The 9,745-nt window shown below is 50.8% G+C and overlaps 1 protein-coding gene across 1 annotated transcript in view; it reads left to right on the forward strand.

The window, feature by feature from the left end:
* Positions 1-1,048: 1,048 nt before the first annotated feature.
* Positions 1,049-9,745, forward strand: part of tnip1 (TNFAIP3 interacting protein 1) — a gene marked incomplete at its 3' end in the record, with an annotated part of 60,124 nt that continues 51,427 nt past the window's right edge. The window contains exon 1 of the mRNA XM_078206775.1: positions 1,049-1,131. The remainder of the gene's footprint in view (positions 1,132-9,745) is intronic.

A 9,745-nucleotide genomic window follows, 5' to 3' on the forward strand; every position in this document is an offset into this window, starting at 1 on the left:
GTGGCATGGTTTCAAAATAAGAAGCCTCGCACTTAGAACGGAGGTGGGGAGGAATTCCTTCCCTCTTTGGAATTCTCTTCCTCAGGGAGACGAAGTCAGAGAATAGATATTTGATCAACAAGGGGGTTGAGGGTTATTGGGATGGGTATGGGGTGGAGAATGTGGGCAGGCTGTCTACACTTCTCGCTGCCTCGGCAAAGCAGCCAGCATAATTAAGGACCCCACGCACCCCGGATATTCTCTCTTCCGCCTCCTTCCATTGGGGAAAAAGATACAAAAGTCTGAGGTCACGTACCAACCGATTCAAAAACAGCTTCTTCCCTGCTGCCAAGAGACTTTTGAATGGACTTACCTTGCATTAAGTTGATCCTTCTTTACACCCTAGCTATGACTGTAACTCTACATTCTGCACTCTCTCGTTTCCTTCTTTATGAACAGTATGCTTTGTCTGTATAGCGCGCAAGAAACAATACTTTTCACTGTATGTTAATACATGTGACAATAAATCAAATCTATTCAGATAAATGCAGTTGAAAGCACAATCGGATTGGCCATTAGATGGCAGAACAGGCTTGAGGGGCTGAATGGCCTGCTCCTGCTCTTCTTTCTCATGCTCCTATAGTGCAAAGGCAAAACTGGTAGAACAGGCAGGAGCTATAAAGTAAAGCCCATGTGTATACTCCCTGTCTGTCTGCCTCAGTCTATTGCGTCTCCTTCTCTCTTACTGCGGTTTGTTTTGTTCACTATTTAGAGCAATTTAAAGTCAAGAGGAGGTGATTTTTCCTGTTGATTTGGTGAACCTCTGTGAGTTTACGTGCTGGCCTATTCCCTGGGCAGATCATGTAGCTCACATTCTTGAGCTCTGCGTAGGGGCTTTCCAGTTCTGTGAGGAAGTCACGATCACTCGTGCTAAACTCTGTCGCAACCTACGGCCTTCATTAAAAAAATTTTTTCAAGGGATGTGGGTGTCGCTGGCTGGGCCAGCATTTATTGCCCATCCTTAATTACCCTTGAGAAGGTGGTGGTGAGCCGCCGCCTTGAACCCGCTGCAGTTCACCCACACTGCTGTTAGGGAGAGAATTCCAGAATTTTGTCCCGGCGACAGTGAAGGAACGGCAACAAGTCAGGATGGTAAGTGGCTCGGAGGGGAACCTCCAGGTGCTGGTGTTCCCAGGTATCTGCTGCCCTTGTCCTTCCAGGTGGTAGTGGTTGTGGGTTTGGAAGGGGTTGGCTAAGGGGTCTTGGTGAATTGCTACAGTGAATCTTGTAGATGGTATATGTTGCTGCTACTGTGTGCTGATACTGAAAGGAGTGAAGGTTAAAGAAAGTGGATGGGGTGCTTTGTCCTGGATGTGTTGAGTTTCTTGAGTGTTGTTGGAGCTGCACCCATCTAGACAAATGGGGAGTATTCCCTCACACCACTGACTTGTGACTTGTAGATGGTGAACAGGCTTTGGGGAGTTGGGGGGCGAGTTCCTCGCCGCAGGATTCCCAGCCTCTGACCTGCTCTTGTAGCCGCAGTATTCACATGGTTAGTCCAGTTTAGTTTCTTGTCAATAAGGATATTGATAATGGGAAATTCAGTTGGGGAAATGCCATTGAATGCTAAGGGGAGATGGTTAGATTCTCTTTTCTTGGAGATGGTCACTGCCTGCCACTTGTGTGACATGGATGTTAATTGCTACTTACCTGCTCAAATCTGAATGAGGTCCAGGTTTGCTGCATATTTACATGGACTGCTTGAATATGTGAGGAGTTGTGAATGGTGTTTTGAATCGATTTGATGTATTATTGTCAGATGTATTGGGATACAGTGAAAAGTATTGTTTCTTGCGCGCTATACAGGCAAAACATATCGTTCATGGAGAACATAGGGGAGAAGGAAAAGAGAGGGTGCAGAATATAGTGTTTCAATTACAGATAGGGTGAAGAGAAAGATCAACTTAATATATAATAGGCCCATTCAAAAGTCTGAGGACAGCAGAAGCTGTTCTCGAGTCGGTTGGTACATGTTTTCAGACTTTTGTATCTTTTACCCGACGGAAGAAGGAGGAAGAGAGAGTGTCCAGGGTGAGTGGGGTCCTTTTATTATGCTGGCTGCTTTCCTGAGGCAGTGGGAAGTGTAGACAGAGTCAGTGGATGGGAGACTGGTTTGTGTGATGGACTGGGCTACGTTCACAACCCTTTGTAGTAAGCGGACATCTCAACTTTTTACCTTATGATGGAGGGAAGGTCATTGATGAAGCAGCTGAAGATGGTTGGGTCTCGGACACTAACCCTGAGGGACTCCTGCAGTGATGTCCTGGAGCTGAGATGACTGACCTCCAACCGCCACAGCCACCTTCCTTTGTGCCGGGTATCACTCCAACAAACGGAATGTTTGCCCCCCGATACCCATTGACTCCAGTTTTGTTTGGGCTCCTTGATGCTACACTTGGCCAAATGCTGTCTTGATGTTAAGGGCCGTCACTCTCACCTCACCTCTGGAGTTCAGCTCCTTTGTCCGTGTTGTCGAAGGCTGCAATGAGGTCAGGAGCTGAGTGACCCTGGTGGAACCCAAACTGAGCGTCAGTGAGCAGGTTATTGCTGAGTTAGTGCCACTTGATAGCGCTGTTGATGACCCCTTCCATCCCTTTACTGATGATCGAGGGTAGACTGATTGTGCGGTAATTGGCCGGGTTGGATTTAAGAAGATAAGAACTAGGAGCAGGAGTAGGCCATCTGGCCCCTCGAGCCTGCTCCGCCATTCAATAAGATCATGGCTGATCTTTTTGTGGACTCAGCTCCACTTACCCGCCCGCTCACCATAACCCTTAATTCCTTTACTGTTCAAAAATTTATCTTTGCCTTTAAAAACATTCAATGAGGTAGCCTCAACTGCTTCACTGGGTAGGGAATTCCACAGATTCACAACCCTTTATGTGAAGAAGTTCCTCCTCGACTCAGTCCTAAATCTGCTCCCCCCTTATTTTGAGGCCATGCCCCCTAGTTCTAGTTTCACCCGCCAGTGGAAACAACTTCCCTGCTTCTATCTTATCTATTCCCTTCATAATCTTATATGTTTCTATAAGATCTCCCCTCATTCTTCTGAATTCCAATGAGTATAGCCCCAGTCTACTCAGTCTCTCCTCATAACCCAACCCTCTCAACTCCGGAATCAACCTAGTGAATCTCCTCTGCACCCCCTCCAGTGCCAGGATATCCTTTCTCAAGTAAGGAGACCAAAACTATACACAGTACTCCAGGTGTGGCCTCACCAGCACCCTATGCAACATAACCTCGCTGTTTTTAAACTCCACCCCTCTAGCAATGACGGACAAAATTCCCTTTACCTTCTTAATTAGCTGCTGCACCTGCAAACCAACTCCTTGTGATTCTTGTACAAGCACACCTAGCTCCCTTTGCACAGCAGCATGCTGCAATTTTTTACCATTTAAATAATAGTCCATTTTGCTATTATTCCTACAAAAATGGATTTGTCCTGCTTTTTGTGTACAGGACATACCTGGGCAATTTTCCACATTTTTGAGTAGATGCCAGTGTTGTAACTGTACTGGAAGTGCTTGGCTAGGGGCACAGCAAGTTCTGGCGCACAAGTCTTCAGTACTAGAACATTGTCAGGGCCCGTAACCTTTGCAGAATCCAGTACCTTCAGTAGTTTCCTGATATCATGTGGAGTGAATCGAATTGGTTGAAGACTGACACCTGTGACGCTGAGGACCTCCAGAGGAGGCCGAGATGGATCATCCACTCGACGCTTCTGGCTGAAGATTGTTGCGAATGCTTGAGCCTTATCTTTTGCATTGATGTGCTGGGCTCCTCCATCATTAAGGATTGACTAACAAGGGGGTGAAAGGTTATCAGGGGCAGGCAGGAATGTGGAGTCATGGTTACAATCAGATCAGCCACGATCTTATTGAATGGCGGAGCAGGCTCGAGGGGCTGATTGGCCTACCCTACTCCTGCTTCTAATTTGTTTGTTCAGATGGGGATGGAACCTCCTCCTCCAGTGAGTTGTTCAATTGTCCACCACCATTCACGACTGGATGTGGCAGGACGGCCACTCTCGTGTGGTATAAACCAGAGGCCAGAGAGAGAATGTCGATTCTGAATCCAGCTTTCAGGGTCCCAGCACTGAGCACTTTGTAAATACTGAGAAGCTGCACTCACATCAATCGAGGGATTGAGTTTAGGAGTCCGGGGATAATGATGCAGCTATATAAGACCCTCGTCGGACCCCACTTGGAGTACTGTGCTCAGTTCTGGTCACCTCACTATAGGAAGGATGTGGAAAAGATTGAAAGGGTGCAGAGGAGATTTACAAGGATGTTGCCTGGATTGAGTGGCATGCCTTCTGAGGATAGGCTGAGGGAGCTCGGTCTTTTCTCCTTGGAGAGACGAAGGATGAGAGGAGACCTAATAGAGGTGTATAAGATGTTGAGAGGCATAGATCGGGTGGACTCTCTGAGGCTTTTTCCCAGGGTGGAAATGTCTGCTATGAGAGGACACAGGTTTAAGGTGCTGGGGGTAGGTACAGGGGAGATGTTAGGGGTAAGTTTTTCACACAGAGGGTGGTGGGCGAGTGGAATCGGCTGCTGTCAGTGGTGGTGGAGGCGAACTCAGTAGGGTATTTTAAGAGACTCCTGGATGAGTACATGGGACTTAATAGGATGGAGGGTTATAGGTAGGTCTAGTAGGGATGTGTTCGGCACAGCTTGTGGGGCCGAAGGGCCTGTTTGTGCTGTAGTTTTTCTATGTTTCTATGTTTCTACATCAGTACGATGTGAATCAAATATTGGAGAGGAACAGTTTTATAAATGGATTCTCTTTGCGGCGCCAGAATTCCTGATCTGTTCAGGCTGCGTACACTCACTAGTGGGACCCATTTGTTAACTCACACGGGACCCATTCCCATGTCTGGAGTAAACATCAGGCTGGGGGAGGAGGCTGTTCCACCATCTGGTTAGATCACGGTTGGGCTGCATCTTTGTTACCCAGAGGGTGGTGAGGGTCTGGAATGCGCTGCCTGGGAGGGTGGTGGAGGCAGGAAGCCTCACACCCTTTAAAAAGTACCTGAATGAGCACTTGGCACGTCGTAACGTTCAGGGCTACGGGCCAAGTGTTGGCAAGTGGGATTGGGTGGGCAGGTCAGTGCAACTCGTACGTCGATGCAGACTCGATGGGCCAAAGGGCCTCTTCTGCACTGTAGGATTCTGTGATGACCGTTGCCAGCAACACTAAGTGAGATGTTGGGCTGTGTATTCTGCGTTTAAGCGTACAGTCTGGTTACATGTTGGTGAAGATTGGCAAAAGAAGCAGAGGTGACGCAAGGAAACATTGAGGGGAATTCTCCAGCCCCCCCAGCCGCTTGTTTCCTGGCAGCGGGAGGTGGCACACAGTTCGCTGGCTGCGGGATTCTCCAGTCCCGCCGCTGTCAATGGGATTTCCCAATGAAGCCACACCCCACGCTGCCGGGAAACCCACGGGAGGGGCTGCACTGCCAGCGAGACTGGCGAATCCCACCCGTGTGATGGGGTTGCTGTGATCTGGAACGTGCCGAATGAAAAGAGCGAGGGAAGCAGATTCCAAAACAGCTTTATTCAGAAAGGAATTCGATAAACTCCCCAGTACAGGGTAGGGGACTGATTAGAAAACCCCCTCCCCGCTAAAGAGTTAGCACAGCCATGATGGGCTGAATGGCTCCCTCCTGCGCTGTTTACTGATTTATCTCTTCTGCCTTTGCGCTGAGTTTTGTCCTCAGTTCCCCCGTGTTTGTCTCTCAGCGGCAGTGGGTGGTGGTGTTTCTAATGGTGACTAATTGGTTTCAGCGGCAGTCAGGTTATTTTGTTATTTGTAGTGAGGCACAGTAATTACTGCCTTGCGGGGAGGTGGAACCAGAGTGTGGGAATCTCTGACGTAAGCAGCTATGAGTGTGTGGGTACGGGCGCTCCCTCAGTGCAACACCAGGCAGTGTCTGGCTGGAGTGTGGGCTCCAGAGTGGGATTTGAACCCACCACCTGCTGACTCAGAGGTGACAGCACTCCCACTGAGCCACACCTGAGGCCCGAGCAGGACTCGAATCAGAGGCTGTTTCTAGGGGAATAGCTTTCACTTTTGGAGATGGGGAGGAACAGCCCAGACCTTTCCAGGAGCGGAATACCTCGCGTTTCACCGCAGAGAGCAAGCTGATACCAAGTGTCTACTACAGGGCGGCACGGTAGCACAGTGGTTAGCACTGCTGCTTCACAGCTCCAGGGTGCTGGGTTCGATTCCCGGCTTGGGTCACTGTCTGTGTGGAGTTTGCACATTCTCCTCGTGTCTGCGTGGGTTTCCTCCGGGTGCTCCGGTTTCCTCCCACAGTCCAAAGATGTGCGGGTTAGGTTGATTGGCCAGGTTAAAAATTGCCCCTTAGAGTCCTGGGATGCATAGGTTAGAGGGATTAGCGGGTAAATGTGTGGGGGTGGGGCCTGGGTGGGATTGTGGTCGGTGCGGACTCGATGGGCCGAATGGCCTCCTTCTGCACTGTAGGGTTTCTATGATTCTATGAACGAGAGGAGCTGCGGTGTGGAAACCCGGGCACCCCCACCCACCCAGGCACCCCCACCCAACCGTCCACCCCACCCACTCCCGCCGACCCGGGCACACCCCCACTGACCAGGGCAACCCACCCATCCAGGCACCCCACTCAGCTGGGCACCCCTACCTACCCCTACCTCCCTGGGCACCCCACTCAGCTGGGTACCCCAACCACCCGGGCATCCCATCCCCACCCCACCGTGCACCCACCCACCCCTCCCAACCAGGCACCCCATCTACCTGAGCACCCCACACCCCCGCCCAGCCGGGCAAACCCACCCACCCCTACTCACCCGGGCACCCTACCCACCTGCCCCTCCGACCACTGTGTGTCCCAACTGTGACAGTGACTGTCAGCTTCACGTTGCACTTCTCAATCCCCTTAGGCCTCCTCTTCAGTGAGGAAGCAAGTCACCCTCGACTCCGAGGGACTGCCTAAGGAAGAGGAATCTCCTGGAGTTGGATCGACCCCTGATGTCCCGGGGAGAAACTAGACTTTGAAACCACCTTTTTTCAACAGAATTTTACAGAAGTTACATGAGAATCATAGAATCCCTTCACAGTGCAGTAGGAGGCCATTCGGCCCATTGACTCCACACCGATTCTCCAACAGAGACCTCTTACCCTGTGCATCTTATCCCGAGACAGCGGTCGGGCTCACTGAACATATTCAAGGCTGAATGAGACCAGCTTATTGATTCGATTTGATTTATTATTGTCACATGTATTAGCATACAGTGAAAAGTATTGTTTCTTGTGCGCTACACAGACAAAGCATACCGTTCATAGAGAAGGAAAGGAGACAGTGCAGAATGTAGTGTTACAGTCATAGCTAGGGTGTAGAGAAAGATCAACTTGATGCAAAGTAGATCCATTCAAAAGTCTGACGGCAGCATGGAAGAAGCTGTTCTTGAGTCGGTTGGTACGTGACCTCAGACTTGTATCTTTTTTCCGATGGAAGAAGGTGGAAGAGAGAATGTCCTGTGTGTGTGGGGTCCTTAATTATGCTGGCTGCTTTGCCGAGGCAGTGGGAAGTGTAGACAGAGTCAATGGGTGGGAGGCTGGTTTGTGTGATGGATTGGGCTAGATTCACGACCTTTTGTACTTCCTTGCGGTCTTGGGCAGAGCAGGAGCCATACCAAGCTGTGATACAACCAGAAAGAATGCTTTCTATGGTGCATCTGTAAATGTTGGTGAGAGTTGTAGTGGACATGTCAAATTTCCTTAGCCTTCTGAGGAAGTAGAGGTGTTGGTGGGCTTTCTTTTGATCGATGGGGGAATCAAGCGATATGGACGGGGGGACGGGGGATGCGGTTGGTGGCCGTGACTGAGAGAAAAGTGGGAGTCAGACGGTAATCAGATCAGAAATGATCTTATTGAATTGTGGAGCAGGCTCGACGGGCCGGCTGGCCGACTGCTGCTCCTATTTATAGTGCTCTTGTGTCAATTGAGAATCAGGTTTCCTGCGGCTGTGCCCATGGTTATTTCTTGTTTTGTGAAGGCAGTTTGATGCAGTGAACTGGTCTGTACTTAACCTGTGATATTAATACCTAATGCAGCATTCTATAGTGCCAGTCTCTCCAATCCTTCCAACACCAAATACAACTAAACATCTTCAGAAACAGAGCTGTGATTTAACAGGCAAGGTATTGGCCAGAGGCAGCAAAGCCCTGGATACAGCACAAGACAATAGCCCACAAAGCAGCAGTTCAAACCTAACCTGGGCCCTTAGAGAATTGAGCTAAATTTAAAACTAACTCCAAACAGGTTTATCTGGTGACCATCCTGCAGTACATCACACTTCCGAACAGGAGAGTGCCTGTCCTGTTCTCAATAGGTGACTTGTGGGGAGTTGGATGGGGTACAGTGTGTGTGTGAGGGTGGGGAGTTGGATGGGGTACAGTGTGTGTGTGAGGGTGGGGAGTTGGATGGGGCACAGTGTGTGTGTGAGGGTGGGGAGTTGGATGGGGTACAGTGTGTGTGTGAGGGTGGGGAGTTGGATGGGGTACAGTGTGTGTGTGTGAGGGTGGGGAGTTGGATGGGGTACAGTGTGTGTGTGAGGGTGGGGAGTTGGATGGGGTACAGTGTGGGGGTGGGGAGTTGGATGGGGTACAGTGTGTGTGTGTGTGAGGGTGGGGAGTTGGATGGGGTACAGTGTGTGTGTGTGAGGGTGGGGAGTTGGATGGGGTACAGTGTGTGTGTGAGGGTGGGGAGTTGGATGGGGTACTGTGTGTGTGTGTGAGGGTGGGGAGTTGGATGGGGTACAGTGTGTGTGTGAGGATGGGGAGTTGGATGGGGTACAGTGTGTGTGTGTGAGGGTGGGGAGTTGGATGGGGTACAGTGTGTGTGAGGGTGGGGAGTTGGATGGGGTACAGTGTGTGTGTGAGGGTGGGGAGTTGGATGGGGTACAGTGTGTGTGTGTGAGGGTGGGGAGTTGGATGGGGTACAGTGTATGTGTGAGAGTGGGGAGTTGGATGGGGTACAGCGTGTGTGTGTGTGAGGGTGGGGAGTTGGATGGGGTACAGTGTGTGTGTGAGGGTGGGGAGTTGGATGGGGTACTGTGTGTGTGTGTGAGGGTGGGGAGTTGGATGGGGTACAGTGTGTGTGTGAGGATGGGGAGTTGGATGGGGTACAGTGTGTGTGTGTGAGGGTGGGGAGTTGGATGGGGTACAGTGTGTGTGTGAGGGTGGGGAGTTGGATGGGGTACAGTGTGTGTGTGAGGGTGGGGAGTTGGATGGGGTACAGTGTGTGTGTGTGAGGGAGGGAAGTTGGATGGGGTACAGTGTATGTGTGAGAGTGGGGAGTTGGATGGGGTACAGCGTGTGTGTGAGGGTGGGGAATTGGATGGGGTACAGTGTGTGTGTGAGGGTGGGGAGTTGGATGGGGTACAGTGTGTGTGTGAGGGTGGGGAGTTGGATGGGGTACAGTGTGTGTGTGAGGGTGGGGAGTTGGATGGGGCACAATGTGTGTGTGAGGGTGGGGAGTTGGATGGGGTACAGTGTGTGTGTGTGAGGGTGGGGAGTTGGATGGGGTACAGTGTGTGTGTGAGGGTGGGGAGTTGGATGGGGCACAATGTGTGTGTGAGGGTGGGGAGTTGGATGGGGTACAGTGTGTGTGTGAGAGTGGGGAGTTGGATGGGGTACAGTGTGTGTGTGTGAGGGTGGGGAGT

This window comes from Mustelus asterias, unplaced genomic scaffold (assembly GCF_964213995.1).
Source record: "Mustelus asterias unplaced genomic scaffold, sMusAst1.hap1.1 HAP1_SCAFFOLD_1770, whole genome shotgun sequence".
Lineage (NCBI taxonomy): Eukaryota > Metazoa > Chordata > Chondrichthyes > Carcharhiniformes > Triakidae > Mustelus > Mustelus asterias.